Below are 16,214 nucleotides of genomic sequence, written 5' to 3'. Positions count from 1 at the left end.
ATTGGTAAAATGCAGGTACCACTTTTTGTGGCTGAGGAATGAGAGAAGCAGGGTGAACATCTATTTGCTGCTACAACTTGCCATGTCATTGGCTTTTGGGTGAAAGTGATGGTGACATGGGCATTTTGGCAGGCTTCTTTTGGGCATTTAAACAACCATGGCCAGGTGTCTCTTCCTGTTTTGTTGATCTCCCACCCTCCTTCTTCTAATAGAATGTTTTATATTGTTCTTTGTGCTTTGATTTGCTATAGTTTTGGCAATTTAAGCACCAAGATGGATCGGGGGGGGGGGGGCGGAGACAGGACTTGTATGCCCACCTGGGGGCTCCCTTAAGGGATCTTGGAGGTGGAGCCATTAGCAATTTGCCCAGCTCTGGGTCTATTGTCTGGCTTTACCACAAGATGGCAAGGGAACCTCACAGTGGCTGGCACCCATTGGCACTCTTGGCTCCCTCCTCAGCAGGTGGGATGGAGGGCTGGGTTTCATCACAAAACAGGTTGTTTGATGCTTGATCTGTCCCCATGCTTGTCAGTAGTCCTTAGTTTGTTCCCAATAAAGGTACGAACACTTCAAAAACTGGTTTGTTTTTTAGTGTTTTCTCCCACACATTGTCTCCTCAATATGTCATGGGCACACAATCTTCCTCTACGTTTTTATAAAGGAAGGTATCCTCCAGTGCTGGCTTCACCAAACAAAGTTCCTTTGAGAAGGTCATCAACTGACATACAGAATGGAGAGCATAAGATGGCAGAGATGCAAAGTTGATTATTCCTTTCATTGATACTCTTCTCAGTAAAACCTTTGCAACTATCTTTCCCCTATGTACCTAGTTATATAACAGAATGCATAAGGGCTTCATCTAGTTCTGGACTGAAACCTATTTTCCTGCTTTTAATTAATGAAAGGAATTTTCAGAAATTTGTTCAACTTCTCAGTTTTTCTTATGGGGATTTAAATGTCTTCTCAGATTTGAAAATCCAGGCCATAGTCCAGCTATATATGGAAACCATATTCCAGAGAACACACAACCTATAACCTGCAATTGGGAAAGCTGTCATCACCAAGATGTTCCTCTGGCTAGTCCGATCACAAGCCAACACCTTTAGTTTCAGGCCAATGCTATCCCACAGAAGGAGCATACAAGTCCTGCTCTTTGAAATGCTTTACTGCCTTAAGAGCCATCTTATGCATCCTTATTGCCCAGGTTCCTGCTTTTCTAAGCTCTTATTGCTCTTTTCACTTTTTTTAGCTGAAGAAAGACAGGTGTCCTGTGGCCACATGCAAGTGGCTCAAACGCACATTACCTGCATTTCATTTTTGAGGCATTTATTTCAAGGGCAGAAAATATTTGTTCAAATTATGCTTACCATATTTAAAGTGCCCATCCATCTTCATTCTTGGTTTCCTGCTACTCTTAAAACAATTTTTCTACCTATCCCATTCCATTTCGCCTGGCTGACCATTTTTATCATGAATTTGTTTCTTTTGCCACCTTCTTTTCCTATTCAGTGTTCAATTTATTTTTGTTTATGGGATTTTGTTTGGGCATCTCTGGTAAGGACTGTCCATTTTGGGTGAGAAATTTCTGAAGATTTAGGGACAGATCTTGGGGGAAGTGGAACATGGGGAGGGGAAAAGAAACCTATCAGGGGTGCTGCTATGGAGTCTATCTCTGTAGTCTGGAAATGTTGTAATTCCAAGAGTACTCTATACCCCTGGAGGCTGCCAACCTAATTCTGGAATCCTTCATCCCAATTTATGTTGGCATCACTAAAATCTTATTTCCCCTTTGCCAAAAAATTGTGATGCTAGGTCCATTATATGATTATGTATGACAATTTAAAATATTCCTCAGATTTAAAATGTTACATGGTATTCATGAAGACAGTCATATTAAACATGAACATTCAAATGCATATATAAGTTGTACATCCTAATTCGTGCTTTAGATGACCTCTTTCTTTTTCTGTTGGGGCAAGTGAAGCAAAGAAACTTCATGCCCCTCTGAACCATTCCAACACTGGTCTTTTGGCTCATTTGACTGGCATATCCATTGAGATCACCAGCCACTATGATATCTTTGAGAGTACCAGACACTTGCTTTTAAAACCAAGGATTAGATTTCATTTTTTTCCATTGTCCAGTAACATTTTTTGAATGAAACCATTGCAGACACTGATCAGGTAGAGAGGAAGTTGAAATGATGACCCACATATGGAATCACTTCTCCCTCCCCCCGCCACACTATTAATCCTGAGAGCTATTTTACCTAACCATCTGTAACTTTTTTAACCTACTTAGCATAAATCTGAATGTTATAAGTATGCCTGTCTTTTCCTTTACTTAGATGCTGCTTTCTTCAAATTCCTGTTCTACTAGCTGTGCTGGAAAACTTGGGTCATGATTTGTTAAAATAGCACATCACAGTCAATGGCCACCAACACATCGTTTTCTCCACAGGGGATACTGGTTGTCTTCATAATCAGTTAATTCCCAAACTGCCAACCAACTCTGACTCTTCCAACGAGGCCTGAGGATGAGTAGAATGCATGGAAATAAACCAAACTCATGATAAATGACTGAAAAGAAGAGAGAGCAGCAGAAAACTCCTGCAGAGCCAAAACAATCCAGCCAAAGCCAAATAAACAACTGTCAACATGCTGCAGCAGCTGCAGAAAAAGACTAGCAAAAACCCAACTGTGAACAAGTGTTAGCCAACTCTTAGTATTAATCTTGCAGCAATTGATGCTGAGACAAGTAGGTCTGCCTAATCTGTTCATCAGCATCTTCCTGTTTCTCTTTCTGTCCCATTCAGGCTGCTTATTTGATCTCAGGTTTCATTTCATTTCCCATCAGGCCAATCTGTTCCTACAAACAAAACTGAAGAAAAAAGGTGCTGAACATAGAAATTGTAGCTTAAGTGTGCAACTCAAAAAAAAATCACAGAACAATATAACTGTCATGTTCTTGGAGAGGCACTTTGGGTACAATAGACCACAACTGGGGTGCCACCATAAAGCAAAACCTGTTTCTTGCTAGTGCTGATATGGGGAGATTACCTACAGAGCATGACATCCCCTGCAGATCTTCACACTTGGAAAAAGTCATTTCTAGTACACAGTACACCTGCTTTTATTTTAAAATAGCACTGCTCTTCATGTTTATGATACAAATTGACTGAAGAATAGCTGTTTTTTTGCACTTCACTTTTTATTACCTGAACAAGTTTTAAAATGGCTTACAATCACCTACCCTTCCTTTCTACACAACAGACTCTGTGTGAGGTAGGTGAGGCTGAAAGAGCTCAGAACTGTGATTGGCCCAATTTCACCCAGCTACTGCATGTGAAGGAGGAGTTGGGAATCAAACCAAGTTAATCAGATTAGAGGTTGCCACTCTTCACCACTACACCAAGATGTGTGAATAAACATTTATTTTTGTCCCTTTGGATTCAGTGTTTCTACATAATTATAATAATATCTAAAACTAAAGCTTTTCTGAGGATTTTTTAAAAAGAAAACAAACATCAGCCAAAAGTCTATATACCTAATGGGAACTGTGAAGAACCAGCACAGCTTCTGGGTTTAAAGTCACAGTGGGATTACCACAATATGTGAATAAGGTTAAATGAAAATTGTAATCTAGAGTACCATAAATACTTACACTTGGCAGAAGAGTTACAGTGTGAAAAATAACTCTGGTGTGAGATTTCTGAACCAAAGTGGAGCCGTTTTGTGATGATTTGCCCCTGTCTTTCTGTGCTGAAAGGTTTGTTTCATTATTAACTGACACATAGCCCCTAGCTACCCAGGGGCAAATCTGTGAGAAGGATTCTCCTGTAAATCCCTCAAAGAGGTAGAACTGCCCCTCTTCTGGATGGCATAGGCCAATGGCAAGCAAGTGGTGGAAAAGATGGAAAATAATCTGATGTTCAGCCCAAGTGTGGGTCAGTGGACCATTTCCTGTGCTGCCTTTGCCCTATTTATATCAGCGCACTAGCCAGCACATAGGTGAGCTCTCTGTGTTCTCTGCTTGGTGTCAGTATGAATGAGACTGAATGTGTTCTTTGAGCTTTTCCCTTGGACAGAGTTGGACAGAGCTTGGAATGAGTTTTCCATTGTTGGCAAATGTTCTTTCTTTGTGTAAGCAAATACACCCTGTACTCAGTAAACTGTGTTATTTTAAAGCCTGTTCTAGTCATCTATCTCTTCTGTATATAGGGGAAACAAGATCCTGCTGCCACCAACAGCTTGATCACTCTTGTGAGGTTGGTGATAAAGCAGAAGGCTGGGTTTAACCATAGTTTCAATTTACAAAGAGGATTTTCCAAATCCATTTCTGACAAGGACCAGCCTTTACAAAGTTACACTTTCTAAGTACATAGAAATCAATGAGTTTAGAAGGGTATAACTCTGTTTTAGTATTGCAATGTTAGACAATTAACTAGGATGAAGATGCAATGAAACAACAAGAGAGGCAACAAAGTAGCCCAACCTGTATGCACAAGTTGGGAACCTAAAATGTTGATCAGCAGCAGAATAGATATAAGTATAAAAATTAAAATGCAAATATATATTATAATACATGTGCACATATAAAAATTAAAAACATCAATGTAAATCACTCTATTGCACAAATCCAAAACATTTTGACCCATGGATAAATGACCAAATAACTAAACACATTTCAACCCCCCCCCTCCTTGGGCTCTTCTTTAGTGGTTTAAGATTTAAATGGACTCATGCAATGTTATAGGGTAAACAATCTGAAAAAGATAAATATGTATTATGAAGAGCATTGTATGCAATAAAAATCTATTAACTTTTTATATATAGATCTGTGTATAAATTCTTAGGGTGATAATTACTCACATGAATGGAAAGGCTCCCACACTAATGAAAAGTATCCAAATATATCTATGAAGAAGATGCAACTTGTGGATTGGAGTTGTGGCCTCCTTTTAGCCTGTAATTTTATGAATAATCTTCCTCTGTTCATTATCACTATGGATGCTTATTAAAACTTCTGAAACTATAGTATTTCAGGATCTTTCATACATATCCATATATATTTTAGGCCTACTATGTACATTTGGCCAAGGCATGGCCTGCAGTAAGGGTGAATCATATGCATTAAGGAACTGTATCATAAAATAAAGGGATCCAATGCTGCATTTACTTAATGTATTTTACACTATGTAGTTAACACATGTGTTGTGCCAGGATATTAGAGTAACTATTAATCTCCTCAACCAATTAATTCACCCCAGAACACTCAATCTCTAGCAAATGGGTCCCAGTGCAGCCCTTATATACTGTAGCTAAGGAAATGGTGTTAACACAAGATTGTTTTTAGATTTTCCAGCAAGGAATGAAAGGTTATAGCCAGGACATGTTCATTCCATTCTTCCTGGTAGCAGAGATGTATTTTAAGCCCAAAGGAGGCATATAAAACTGATTCACGGTATTGCTTTACTCAAAGAGAATCATCATATAGAGGCAATCTTTTTATTTCATGTAATTGTTTGAACCTCTGCTTCACATTACGAAAATTCAGGATGGGTTAAGACATAAAATAACATATGCAAACACAATAAATATAGAATATTGGAAACAATTACTTTCTAATAAACTTTTTAAAAAATTTAAATATTTGTTATTCTGGGCCAGTGCTATTTTCCAATGAGTACTTCCAGTCTTGAGTGTGCTATGATGGCAAGATTTGGAGAATAGAGGCAAAATGCTAGTTTTGCTTAAATCAGTTGGAATCAGTGCAACAGGTAATTAGGGATGGACACAAACTGGGAAAATGTGGTTATCATTTTGATTTATGGTTCATAGCATGAACCATCATAACATTTATGTACCAAACTAACTGGTTTGGTTTGTGAAGTATATGATGTGATAGAAATCCCCAGACCCCTCTCCTCAGCATGCTAGAGTCACCAAAATGCAGCAGCTCTTCAGATGAGTCTCCCCTTACTGGCTCTCCAAGTTAGGTGAGAATTGAAATTATGGAGTCTGAGTTACATCCCCAGAAAGAAAGTGCCCCTAGGAAAGTGCTTTCTGGGGAAATGACAGTTGCAGGTTCAGGAGGCTCAGAAATGTATACAAGTTCTAGACATCAAACTCACAGGTGACCTCCTCTTGATATCCCTCTGTGTGCCCTAGCAAGTACCCTATCCACACCACACAAGCAACGGAAGCATGCCCATAACTCTCAAAGCCCCCCCCCTGAAATACATAGTTCTAGGGCACAACCATCAACTAGAGCCTATTCTTCTACACAGCAAAGTAATGTAAAAAAGTTGCATTGGCAAGGCCATCCTCAAATTTCTGAAGGACAGAAAGGCAGACATCCCCAGAGTTTCACTTTCCAAAGTCACCCTATGGCAGCTTGGCATAGGGTCAAGCACAGAACCCAGCAAGGCATGGCCACAATGCTCCCAAACTCAGATACATAGATCCTCTGGCAACAGCCCAACCTCAGGTGAAGTTATTCGCCATTAGTGGAACACATTAATTGTACAAATGCTATGGAAAGGGGTAGTCAAACAAGGGCTTGCTTGTATAGGCAGATGTTTCTGAAGTGGGTGGTACTCAGGTGCTATGGATATTGTTTCACGGAACAAGTGTTGGCTGAGGGAGATTTTCTTTGAGAAAGGGTTGGGTGTGGGGCTAGTTCACTACCAGTCAGCAGAGGCAGCCATCTTCCCACAATCTGCAGGTCAGATCACCTAGAGGAGAAGAGGAATGGAGAGATAAGAAGGGGAATAACGGGAGGTCTGGATCTTACTCTCTGAGGTATTGGGAGAGCTAGCTCAGCAGTGAGAGGTCGATACTGAGGAGGGCCAACTCATCCATCCTGATTGAGTTTAAGTGGGAGCAGTAGGGGGTGAGAACATCCACTCACCCTGGACACTGGTGGGAGGGCAGGAGAAGTTAGATCGTATGAATGACCAGTACTCTATGAGATAAGCAGAAGAGTGCCCAGGGAACTCAGTGAGATATTACCTTACCATCACTTCTGCCAAATTCTCTGCCCTTACACACTTGCCATTCCCACCACCACTGACCTCCCAGTTCACACTTGATGACCAGGGCTACTCCCTGGATGGGCTCTTTGAGGCAGAGATGTTGGGCTGCAGCTTGTCCTCCTTGTCCTCTTCCTTCTCCCCTCCAGCCTCTTCCACCTGCTGTCTCTTAGACTGTACCCTTTGCAGTTGTTTACAGAATTCCTGCTTCCATTGCATGAACTCTGCATTCCAGGGGGCAATGCAGAAGAAGTAAGGTTTATCAGATCATCCAAGGAGAATTGTAAGTATAATTAGCAGCCAGGAACTCAGCACGGGATGCTGCGGGAGGCGTCAGGAAGAGTGGCGAGCATGCCACTAATGGTGTGCGTTGGAGATGGGGGCGTGCATGTGCCTTTAATAGGCCCCACATGCGCTGCCATCCCTCTTTCAGGCCAGGCAGCCGAGCAGCTTCCCTCCCTCCCTTCCTTGTTTTGTTATATTTATAGTTGTTATGTTGTTCTATCGCAGTTGGATTAGGCACGGTAAGTGCCTGTTGGCAGGGAGCCCAGTCTGCATACTGGACTCCCTGGTGTTAGGGGTCTCCTTAAAGAGACCGGCTGAGATCGAGCGCAGCCTACCTGACTGGGTGGCCAGGGGCCTGTATCTAAGCGACTCACGAGGCACGAAAGTGAGAATGAATGCCTGGTGGGCCTCGATAGGGTCTCTTCCTGGTGAGGGATTCCGGATGTCAAGGACCTGCCCTCCTTGCTGGGATGGAGTGGATCCCATGGCGTCCAAGGACCCTCGGGTAAAGCAGCATGATGGCTGAGGCATCAGGCTACTTACCATGCCAGGCCAACCCTTTGGTGGGTGGTACAACAATATGGCTGCAGCCATATTCACACCAAAGTGAGTAGTCGCATCTTCCTTGGCAGAGATGCCACCCTGCTAATCAATAAAAGTATATCAAATGCTGTAGATTACCTTCTGTGATGAATTGATTCACACCTTTTTCATTCCACCCAGGGTTGTTGGTGTACTCCTTGCATATTCAAAGGGCAGAAGGAATGCATCCTGTAAAGCTTTGTGTTCTGTTGTTAGTTTTCCCACTTGCTGGAGTTGTTTGATTAATGCCTTGATGGTAGAAAGGACATTTGAAATGTCTGGACAAGCTTAAAACTTTTGAGATCTAGATTAGCTTGGAGCTTTCTAATATTTATTCTGAAATGCTTATTTTTTAGTGTTCTTTTTCTAAACAGCTAAAGAAGTCATTATCCATCTAAATACGTTCAGATGTTGCATGTACCAAAGGACTGAATGAAACCCTCAAGGAAAAACTCCCTTCACTTTTGTTGAAATTCAGCAAGATACTATAGCTACTTTCACTGGTTTGGGGGAAAAAATACCAAGTGTATGACCTCCCACATTGGAAAATATATACTCACCATTTTCCTTTCTTCAATAGTTTCAATTAGTTTATTAATATTTGTTTTCATGCTACAGAGAATATACTTTGGAACATCTGTTGAACTGAGTGTTGGGGAATGACAATTGGCTACTAATAGCTGCAACAAAGAAAATTATGAGAAGATTGTTTGTGAAGCACAAATGTTTGCTGTTGCTGTTTTCCAGCTGTGAATATGATTTGGGGGAGGGGAGAGAGAGAAAGAAATAAACATTGAGATGGGAGGCTCTGAGGTCTCCCTGCTGTCTGCATCACATATTCCATGAATGGGGAACATCATTTCATGTTACCGGGTAGCTAAACAACTGCTTAAGTGATCGATAAAGGCCATTATCTTAAATCATAGCATGAATTCCCAATATCATACATAAAATCAATAAAACACACAAAGAACACGATGGAAATTTCCCACTAAAAACAGAGCCTGCTGCTTTGGAAATAATATTTAGTAGGCTGGATTTTTTTTTGTTTTACTAATTATGAGCTCAGTGGCAGTTTATTCTGCAGTAAATCTGCTGGTGTGAGATTAAACCTGTTATTGAACAGAGTTTTGAATCTACTGCAAGGCACTCATCACCGCTGGAGAGTGAACATTGCTGTTATCTCATTTAAAAGTTGGCCAGCAAAGCAGCCCATTTGTTTAAAATGCAATTAAGCTGGTGTCTTGAAGAGAAATTAGCAAGGAGTACTTCATTCTGAAGGCATAACAGGTCTGTTCATAGTCACATCCACCCTGTGATTCAGGGAGCTTTTGCAACCTGAGACCTCGTTCTAAGAAGCTGTACATGATACAGAAGTTCAAAAAGAAAGATTTTGATCTTTATTACAATTCAAAATTATTTCCCACAAGTTATTGCCATCTTTGGTAGCTAGTTAGAGAAAGAACTCATATGTAAAGGCAAAGCAAGGGATTCCAGGTTTTCTGATAAAGTAAATGGTTATTTGTGAACTGGATTCTATTTCTACCTCTTTCAAAACACCCAAGTTGTGTTGATCATTCTGTCTCTCTCTGTCTCTGTCTCTGTCTCTGTCTCTGTCTCTGTCTCTCTCTCTCTCTCTCTCTCTCTCTCTCTCTCTCTCTCAAAGTAAATAGAGAAAAAATGACCACTCTTATAACAATATTTTGAAGGCAGATATAAATATTATAAGTCACTTTGAAAATCAGAAGTGCTGCTATTTGTTAAGGTGTTTTTTCTGTATGAATCACACTGAAAAGTCAAACAAGTACTGAAATAGCCTTTGCATCAAAAGTGACAAATACAGCATGCCAAGCATGGTTGTGGCATTTTGTTTTCTAGTCTTTATGGACTGCTGTTTGTTGTAGCAATGTACTAGTTTACTCTACACGGTCACTTAAGCATATTCACTGTTCTAACAGGACAGGACTTTAGTTCTAATGTTTAGTTCTGGTTTGATGGCACCTTTCTTAGCTGCTCTAAACCAGCCCATAGGGCACCAGACAAGAGGGCTGGGAAGTAATCTAGTGGCAGAGAGTGAAGGGACGAGCTAATGAAGGAGGGGTAAATTACTGTAATGGCATTGATATGAAAAACCAAGCATATACTTCACTATAGCCCATTATGCACGGGCCATAATGCCCGTGTTGGCGGCAGCAGCGCTTCAGGAAAAATAATCAAAAACGCTTGCTGCCGCCACCAGCGTGGGCGCCTCCAGCTCCAGGTCTACAGAAGGCCCGCATTAAGCAAATGCAGGATCTTCTGTAGCTTCCTGGGTAAGCCGGGGCTGTGGCGGGCTGGCACTGTTCATAATTTCCAGCACCAGGCCTATCGGCCCACCCAGCCCCAACCCTACGGTGGGGCAATTTTATGGGAAGTGATTATCTTCCAGTCTTTTTTCTATAGATTTCTCTTTGGAATACTATTCTGGTTCCCACACACAGCTTTTCTCTTTCCCAAAATCAAAATGTTTGTGAGTTGTATTGGAACTCTAACTCTCGTGATAAGGCTTGAACTGTAATGGGATCCATTCTTTGTAACTACTTAGTTTACTAGATTTTGTAGTCAGTCTTCATCTCCAACTGTTTGTATAATTTTCATGAGACATTAGATCTGTTTTGACCTCTCTATGTGAAAAAGAACCTTGATAGGATATCTTTTGAAGCCAAGAGGAATAGTCTCATAGTGACTGTAGAATAATGAAGAGGTGTGTTCAACAGAAGCATTGTGAGTTTAAAAGCAACTGTACAACATTAATTCTCCAAGAGTTTATGGAACTGAAGAAAATGTATAGAGAGCAGATCAAGTTGATACAGATGGCCTTCAGTAAGAAATGGGGATTTCAGCTGTTAACAACAATAATAAGAAGGCCTTCTGATCCATTGTTAACACTACTGTTAATCCAGATTTTAAAATCTCCTGCTGTATTGTCCTCTCAATATGGGAAAACCATTTCAGGAGGCTGTTTTCCTATGCTAATATCTCTTGATTTACCAGCACCATGGCTCGAGGTATTTTTTTTTAATATATAATTTTATTATTTATTATTATATAAAGCATTTACAGAGAAATTGAGAAGAAAAAGCGACCAGCTGATATGGTTTGCCATCTCTTTTAACATACATATTCAGTTCCCATCACATATTATTCCTAATCTAGAAGTTTTTACCATTTTTCTTAGCCAAGTGATTGTTAATACATATGAGAGTATGATCTGTTATAAGAATACATTCTGTTATTATCTTAAATGATATTAGGTCAGTCTCCTTCATAAATTGGCCCTGACCCAAGAGTTACTACTGCCGTCTTGTTAATGCCTATGAAGTATGGTTTGTCATCCTCTTTTAAGCATACATATTGACATACATATTCAATTCCCATCGCATATTAATCCTGATCTAGGAGTTATTACCATCTTTCTTAGCAAAGTAGTTGTTGATACATATGAGAGTATAATCTATTATTAGGATATATTCTATTATTGTCTTAGATGATATAAAGTCAGTTCCCTTCATATATTGGTCCTGTCCTAAAAGTTACTGCTGCTGTCTTTCCCACAGGAAGCCAGGGGAATACTCCATTGTTCAACTCATCCTTCAGTTGGTCGCAGAAAATGAAATTGTGTTTTTTTCCATAGTAGTGTGTTTCTGATTATCCTTCTGTCAGGGCCAAAGAAATCTCTTACTTGATTCTTGCTTACAGTCGCCTTTGAGTAGGCTCTGAATACTTTATCAATCTGGGTCTCTTCCTCTGGTCGCACAGGAATATCTCCTGATAGCTTCCTGGTTGCTGTCGCTTTTGAATAGTCTCTTTTTATTTTGCTGATCCAAATCATTTCCTGCTCTGAATAGACTTCCAGGTTTTCGGTGCTTTCCTTCCTTGAATCTGTTTTCCCAGGTTCTTCAAAGGTACTTTGGGTTTTTACATCTCTGGCTCTCTAGCCCTCCTGCTGATTAACTTCCAAACATTGAGTTTTCGTTTGATTTATTATTGGCAAAGCTGTATCAGCTGCTCTCTCCGGACCGTCGGCTCCGTCTAAAAGCTCCCCCTTAATCCCACGGATTTCCTTTTCCAGCTTATTGACTGCTTTCAGTATCTTTGAGTTCCCTTCGCATAACAAATGGAAAAGCTGTGCCTTAATTAATTTCTCCATAGTTCCAGGCAGTCACAAATTAAAAACAGAAAGTCTCGTGAGGTCTCGCGGGAGCACGAGCGATCCCAAATTATCAGTTTGTCGATCTCCGTATCAAGTCAGCTACCCCCACTGAACTCTCTCTTTGTTTGGTTAGTGGGTATAATTAGCTGGGAGTCTCTCAGTCGGCGAAAGAGGAAATTCACTTGTAAATTGGTTGAGGAGGGGGGGGGGAAGAGCTTGTGGAAAAAGAAAGGGAAGAGCCAGAAAGCTTTCAATCCTTACTGTTGTAGACTTCAGCTGCTGTCAGCGCTGCTGTCAATCTGGTAAAAGATGGTCTGGGAAAAATGTAAGGTCAGCTGGTCGTTTCAAGCTTGTAAAGTTGTTTGCGACAAAGACGCCATCGTGACCTTGAGCACACGCCGCTATTAATCCGGGGAGTTCGGTCCCCCTACCTCCGCACGGATCTGTAGGACCCTCAGGATGCCGTTCCTGGTTCCTGGGGTGACCGGCGAGCAGATTTGCGTATCTGCTCAGGTCAGCCAGGTGCAGAAGCTCCTGACCCTCGGCATGGCTTAAGAGCTGAACAGAAGTCCAGCTTTTTATGGCGCTATCTTCAGTCGAGGTATTAATCAAAAATTTATATACCGTATTAAGGGATTAAAACGGGGAAAAGTCTTTGGCTCTGATCTAATTCCAGTGAATTTTTCCAGGCTGATCTATAATGGTGAGTCACAGTCTTAGCCTAAGTTTTACTCAAATTAATTCCAGTGTGTAAATTCCTGATTCTTGCTTGCTTGCTTGCTTGCATTGGGATTTGTATCCCATCCCTCCTAGCAGGCCTGCTTGGGGTGACTTCTATCATTTTAACATCACATACATAGCTATACAATACAGCATCTATAAATTAAAACTTTAAAAATGTTAAAAAACCTTAAAATCAATGCTCTCAGCTGATTCACCTGCATAGATTACTGCATTTGATTTATGGTTTTGGTGGGTTGTATCCATATCAAGGGAGCCCATCAATTTTATATCTAAAGCCATCTTGATGTTCATTGACTCCAACCAAATGCCTGGCAGAAGTGCTCCCTTTGAAATTGAGCCAGCTCTTGAACAGCCTACAGATATTCCAGTAACTCATTTTACCATGACAGGGCCAGAACTGAAAAGGCCCTGACTCTGGTTGAGACCAAACACACTTCTTTTGGATCCCAGGATCATCAGTTTGTTGGAACTGAATGATCATAATGTCCTTGGGGAGTGGGGTATAGTTAGCCAAGCATTCCCTCAGATACACTGGGCCCAGACCATGTATGGCTTTAATGTTTAGTATCAGTACATTAAAGTGGATACATTTGATTATTGCTCCAATATTTACAGCAGGTTTAGATCCTGCTTTCAACCAATTAGCCTTTCTTCTTTAGCAAGGTTATATTCTACTTATCTACTTAAGAAACTTTTGGAATGAATTGAATTAAAAGACATATTGGTGCATGAACAGAGAGGCTTTATGTAGTGTTCTCTACCCTTTGGGTGATAAATATTCATTTGTTGAGGGGGTGGATTCTATACGGGCTTTATTTTCCTTAAAGGGGCCTTTGATTCTATAAATCGTCCTAGATTGTGGAATAAATTAAATTTATTATGAACAAAGGCCAATATATAAAACTGAAATAGAGTATCATAGGTAAGAGTTTATTACCATGTTATAGTCCTCAAATTGTAATTTAGTAGTCTATGAGTTCTAAAATGTTGATATTTTATTTCAGACTATAGAATTAGTGAAAGACTTGATCCTCATCACATATTAGTTGGTAAGACTTGGTCCTTTAGTATTCTCGTTTTGATAGGTAAAAAAACCATTCTCTTGATTAATACTTATATTTTAATTTATAGGATACCTATTGGAAGAATGACATTTCTTTTCTCTATGCATTTAAAATAGTAATAGGAGGTGTGTACTGTTGGAAATTGGGGTAACAAATTTGTAAGGAAAAACATGTTCTTCTCTTTTGTACTTAGGAAATAATTACTGACAAAAATGTATTAACTGTATTATTTTATATTCAGGAAACAAACACTAATGAAAATGTTACATTGAAAATGGTACAAATCTAGAGTCTGATTGTTTGACTACTATTAAAAAGAAGAAATAAGGTATACTATAACTTGTAAAGTGTATAACTATTTCTTATAACCTAGGATTGGTTCTTCTTTTTTTGGCTGCTATATTCATTTTGAACCATCCTCTTTTTGTGGTGTACTCCTAGAACTTATACAGTAACTATATTTGGGCTTAATAGCCCAAGTACATTGAAGGACACTTAACAAATTGAAAAGAATGTATGACAGGGATGTTTGCTTGCTCGTTCTTTGTTCAATTTATATCTAAGCCATTTAGCATCAGTCTTTGCTGACTGCTGCCACACACCAAAACTGGTTGAGTCTTGTGTCCCTGTCTTGCTTGACATGGATGATGCTATTATTTGGTCTTGAACCAAGTTGGTCTACTAAGTGCCTTGAAATCTTTCTCCAGTTACTGTTCTTGGGAAAGCTTAGATTTCTCTGAAATCTAAGTTTTATTCAGGACCAGGGAATGGAACCAACTTCAGTCAATAAGTCCAATATTGAGCAGGTTAAGTCCTTCTCTTATTTGAGAATCCTTGGTAGATTTATCCCCCCTTTCCCAACTTAGAAGAGCATTCAGCAAAGTTTTTTTTCCCATAGTAAGGTGAGAGAATTGCATCACTAGAGCTGTGCAATTCTTCAACTTGAACGTTCTCCCCCCTTCCTTATGGCTCAGCTATTTGGATAAAAGAAAAAAGCTGAATGTCCTCCATTGTGTATCAAATGTTGTGTTAGATAAATATCCCTAGAAGCAGCAGCATGGCTCTACGCTTTCAAACTGAGACTAAAATTCTTCTGCGCTGAAGATGGGTTTCTAGCTTCTCTGAAACCCAGAAATCATTTTGAATATAAGCTTGGAATGAGAAACTGATGTTAGTTAGAATGCTGGGTAATCATGTTTCTGATCTGGGAAAATCCAAAACATTTTCTTTGATTAAAAAGTGTGTCCTATATGTTTATTACAGTAGTTTTAAATTAAGAGCCCATCAAGTTTGCTTACCTCTGTGTTTTGGTCTTTCCCCTCAAAAATTACCCTCCCCTTATGTACTATTTTACTATACCGCAATACTCCAGAGCTTTCTTATTTGCTAGGTTGAATATTGTACCCTCAATAGTTCTATGGGGAAGATTTCTGAATAGGCCTTATTTGCCCATATGGGCTTATTTGATATATCTTTTCATATTATGCTTGAATATAAGAATTTATTTTTAGAATATGTGGTCTTTGTATTAAGCTACTAATTGATCAGTTTGCCCCCTTACAACCTTACACCCCTCACTCCTTTGTTTAGTGAAAAGGATCCTAAGATCCCTCTGTTGGTCATCGCAAAATTCATTTCAGTCCTAGCCATTGCATCAAAAAAGAAGAATGTTCATCTTCTGCTGCTCAAGATTTGTTAATTCATGAGCTTCTAAAGGAACAAAAGAAAAGGTAACCCCCATCTTCTTGCGGAAGTCCTTTATGGGATCAGAAGCAATTGTTCTGGCCTGCAGGCAATTGATCTGAGGTGGTCAACGTATTTTAGTCATTCCCCTGCATGAGCTAGTGTTTGTTAACCAATTTTACTCCCTTCCTGATAATTTCCTCCAAAATGGAGCTTCTTACAAATTGCCTCACTTTTTAATTTAGATAGAATGAATGCCCATCACAAATGGAATAGTTTAAAGAAGATTTCTTACTTGCTGGGAAAATCTTAGATGCTTTGGGAAGCCTTTCACACAGCCAACAGAAATGAGAGTTAAAAGTAAAGCAAAGTTAATTTCTTTTTAATTATCTTTTCTTTCTTTTTAATTATCTTTTGATCACAGATAAGAGGGACAAATTACAAGTGTTTCTTCATTATCGGCAGAGCTTGATGATGTCTGGTACAACATGCTGGTAATGTTTCCTAGTTTCTTCAAGAGGCTTTGACAAAATTGTCAGCACAGAAGTTGTGGAGGAATGTAGTTCTTGTGCCTTTTAAAAGTGTCTATAAGAAATGCCAAAGTTTGGTGCCTTTGAAAAAAAATCAGGCT

Source organism: Paroedura picta, chromosome 4 (genome assembly GCF_049243985.1).
Source record: "Paroedura picta isolate Pp20150507F chromosome 4, Ppicta_v3.0, whole genome shotgun sequence".
Classification (NCBI taxonomy): domain Eukaryota; kingdom Metazoa; phylum Chordata; class Lepidosauria; order Squamata; family Gekkonidae; genus Paroedura; species Paroedura picta.
The sequence above is the reverse complement of the archived record's forward strand: the minus strand, read 5'-3'. Positions refer to the sequence as shown.